Source organism: Lolium rigidum, chromosome 5, assembly GCF_022539505.1.
Source record: "Lolium rigidum isolate FL_2022 chromosome 5, APGP_CSIRO_Lrig_0.1, whole genome shotgun sequence".
NCBI classification, from domain to species: Eukaryota; Viridiplantae; Streptophyta; class Magnoliopsida; order Poales; family Poaceae; genus Lolium; species Lolium rigidum.
The window spans coordinates 181,410,413-181,415,008 of NC_061512.1; positions in this window are offsets into that span (position 1 = coordinate 181,410,413).

The window sequence follows — 4,596 nt, forward strand, 5'->3', positions numbered from 1 at the left end:
GCGCCGTAGTACCTCTCTCGCCACGCGGAGCTTGCCGGACATGCTCGCGTCACCCCCTAGCGCCTACCGCCGCCGGAGAGGAAGCTTCCTTCCGCCACGGCCGCGACAGTACACGCACGGCCCCGACCATCGTACGCCTCGCATTAACTCGCCATGGACGCTCACGGATTCGCCGTACCCTTGCGATCGTCGCTGCGTCACCGCCTAGCCCTCTAGCTCGCCGGAGACGTCGCGCCCACGACGACTTGCTCACTGCCCCGCAGCATGCCCTCCCTCCTATAAATAGAGCACTCCCCGGACCAAACCAAGCACACCACCATGACCACCTCTCACCACCACTTCGCCTCGCACCGCTAGCCACCTCAATCGTCGCCGGAGCAAGCTCAATCGAGCGATCGGAGCCGCGGAAGCCCTGGTGAAATCGCCGTCGATCCAGGCCGCCTCGAGCTTCGCCCATCGCTACGAGCCGCATCGCCGTCGTCTACACCTTCGTCGAGCCCACCGCCAACCCTAGGCTGGAGCCACGGTGAGCTCGCCGACCCCCTACTGCCGCCGCTGCACGTCGGGTTCTCGTCGGAGACGACGATGAACGCGAGCCGTTGATCCATGTTCTAATCCAACGCACCACCTCGCCCCATACCGTTTCGGCGTTTAAACGTCGCTGACGAGCGGACCCCACCCTGTCAGCACGCTGCGCGTCTGTGGACCGTGGTTGGGCTAGACCGGGCTGGTTTGGGCCGTTCGTTTTGAATCCGGCCCGAGTTAGTTCTCCCGCCAGCCCGTTTAATTCAAATCCGAGTTTAATAAATTTAGTTTGAATTCAATACTTGGACCCAACTTTGGAAATTCATAGAATCTGTTTGGCTTGGCCAAATTTAACAAACTTTATATATTTAGAAAGCTTAGGAAATTATCTACACAATGCCACTGGTCTCACCTCGAGATCTGTTATGGAAATAAAATGATAAAAAGAAGAAGACAGGGACTTTTTCACATTCAAATAATTATTAAAAATCAACCAAAATAGATATTAAGTTAATTCCAACTCCTATAGCTCACATTTCACTTCCACTAATTGTTTCTGCAAGAAAATGGTGTGGTCACTTTGCATGATCATGCCCTAGTTTAATTAATGGACAATATGGCTAGTTTAGTAAGTGATATTGTCCAAAACTATTTGGTAAATCTTATGAAGTATTTTTACTTCATTTAAATCTTTGTCCCAAATGAATTCATGTGATGTTTGGATCCCTGGTCCCAACTCTCTTATATGAATTACTTGAGATTTAAATCAAATATAGTGTTACTTAAAATAGTATGAGGTGGTCTACCTCATTTAAATCATTTTCTCCAATAATGATGATGAATGTTTGACTTAGGTCAATCTGAATTCATGCATGATTATGAGTGAGAAATTAAATCTTAAGAAGATTTCAATGAGAGGAAATTATTCCCCCAAACACCATATGAACATTACTTATCACATATGAATAAGAGGAAATCATTTTCATCAAGTCATCCCACCAATGCACCTTTTTGTTTTATGTGTGTGCTTAGTATAGTTTGTGTGAAGTAATAATGTGTGTAGTATAGCCTTTGAGCTTGTTTGGTGATTATACTTCGTATTCCAATTTAGACGCTAGCACCGGAGATTATCAAGAGGAAGGAGAATTCTACCCTGAAGAAGAAGGAGAAAACCTAGAGAACTACCAAGGCAAGATAATGCTCTTGCAAAGTGCAAAGCTCTCCATGAGCAAGGCACATGATTCTTACCTTTCTTTATACAAGCCTATCTTATGTGTACACCATACAAGTTTTACTTGTTGTGTTTTCCAAGGATGAACTAAAATTGGGATAGAGAACAAGATTACTAGATGAGTTGAGATAGCAAAGCAAAGTAGCACCCCTCATGTGTAGTGCTAGTGCTAAATTACTAAAATTTGACTATATTAGATGGGAGCATGTGAATGGTTGACTTTGAAACCTTGGAATGATGAAGCATTCCATTGAAGAGTTTGAAGTTGAATGAGAACAAGAGAAGATGGTGATTTTTGATAAAAACCTGATATTGGTATGAATGCGATACCTTTCCAATTTTTGAGTACCCCCACAATACTCGATTATGGGTAGGGCTTAACTGGAAGTTTATAGATTTTAGTATGAGTTCCCTCTGAACACACATCATAGGGGTTATGCTGAGGCTGCCTCCGTTGTTGAGAAAGGATGTGAAATGAGGTGAAATTGTACGGCCAAGCCCTGTGCAGTTCCCAGGTTAACAGTTGGTTTTCACTGGGAGGCCAAGCTCATGGGGAGAGGTGCTCATACTAGGATGTGTAAGTGAAAGGTTATGGTTGATGATCCGCGTACTGAGTTACGGTGACTCGGAGTTATTCCGACGGATGAAATCAAATGTTGTGGCACAAGTGTGCAACCTCTGCAGAGTGTAAAATCTATTCGAATAGCCGTGTCCACGGTTACGGACGGTTGGAAGGGCCATACAGTTTCCGGTGTCGGATTTTGAAAGCTTTAGTAAGTATGAATGGTGACTTGGTGAATCTTTGGGTATTGAACCAAGGATGTGGGAATGACACTAATGTTCCCACTTAAGTTAGTTAGTACATGATCCAAGCTTGTGAACTAAAATTTGGCTTATGCAAGTTAAATTAGAGCTTAGTTTCTTTAATGGGCACTTTACAATAGTATTAGTTTGCAAGTACTTGAAGTACTTACGGCTTTGTCCCCGGCTATTCAAATGGCCGAGTACGAGGAGGAACAGAACTATCACGAGGATGACCAGCAGGACGCCTACGACAACTAGGGGTTTCGACGTCAAATGTTGGCCTCGTGGACTAGAGAGTCCCGTTACTATTACGCTTCCGCTATGTATGAACTTATGTATGATGTTGATTGTGAGATCAACTATTTGTGTAATATGAATCATGTGATTCAAGATTGTATGACACTATGGCTTGTAATAAATAATGACTGTGATATTCGACTATTATGCCTCGCAACAACATTATCCTGGGATTGCGATGAATGACATAATAGGCATCTGGACTTAAAAATCCGGGTGTTGACAAAACCTTAAGTGTGTCACCCTACGGTTCGTGAACTATGCAGACATGGTTGAGACTTCTCTCCGACCAATAACCAATAGCGGGATCTGGAGATCCATAATGGCTCCCACATATTCAACGATGACTTTAGTGATCGATTGAACCATTTACATACGATACCGATTCCCTTTGTCACGCGATATTTTACTTGTCCGAGGTTTGATCATCGGTATCTCTATACCTTGTTCAACCTCGTCTCCAACTAGTACTCTTTACTCGTACCGTGGTATGTGATCTCTTATGAACCATTCATATGCTTGCAAGCTAATCACATGACGTTCCACCGAGAGGGCCCAGAGTATATCTATCCGTCATCGGGATGGACAATATCCCACTCTTGATCCATATGCCTCAACTCATACTTTCCGAATACTTACTCGCACCTTTATAACCACCCATTTACGCAGTGGCGTTTGATGTAATCAAAGTACCCTTCCGGTATAAGTGATTTACATGATCTCATGGTCGAAGGATTAGGTAACTATGTATCGGAAAGCTAATAGCAACTTGAACTTAATGACGTGATCTTATGCTACGCTTAGTTGGGTGTTTGTCCATTACATCATTCATCAATGACATAACCTTGTCATTAATAACATCCAATGTTCATGATCACGAAACTATGATCATCTATTAATCAACAAGCTAGTTATACAAGAGGCTTACTAGGGACTCCTTGTTGTTTACATAACACACATGTATCAATGTTTCGGTTAATACAATTATAGCATGGTATGCAAACATTTATCATAAACATAAAGATATATAATAACCACTTTATTATTGCCTCTTGGGCATATCTCCAACAGTATCGCCGTTTGAGAGGCGGCACGAGATCGAAAGAAAAAGGCAAGTGACCAAATATGAGGTGCCAAAAAAACTCCAAGAAAAGAAACTTGATTGCACATAGAAGATGACATGCGGGTCCCATTTAGCAGCAGCGGTATCACTGTTTGAAAAGCGCCACGGGATCGAAATAAAAAGGCAAGTGACCAAATATCAGGTGCCAAAAACAACTCCAAGAAAAGAAAGTTGATTGTACATAGATGATGACATGCGGGTCCTATTTAGCAGCAGCGGTATCACCGTTTCAGAGGCGGCACGGGATCGAAAGAAAAAGGCAAGTGACCAAATATCAGGTGCCAAAAAAATCCAAGAAAATAAAGTTTTATAGTACATAGAGGATGACATGCGGGTCCCATTTAGCAGCAGCGGTATCACTGTTTGAGAGGTGGCACGGGATCGAAAGAAAAAGGCAAGTGACCAAATATGAGGTGCCAAAAATAACTCTAAGAAATGAAACTTGATTGCACATAGAGGATGACATGCGGGTCCCATTTTGTAGCAGCGTGATGACCCACAAGTATAGGGGGTGTATCGTAGTATCTTCGATAAGTAAGAATGTCGATCCCAACGAGGAGCAGAAGGTGTTGACAAGTAGTTTCGATGAAGGATTCACTGTAAATGCTCACAAACA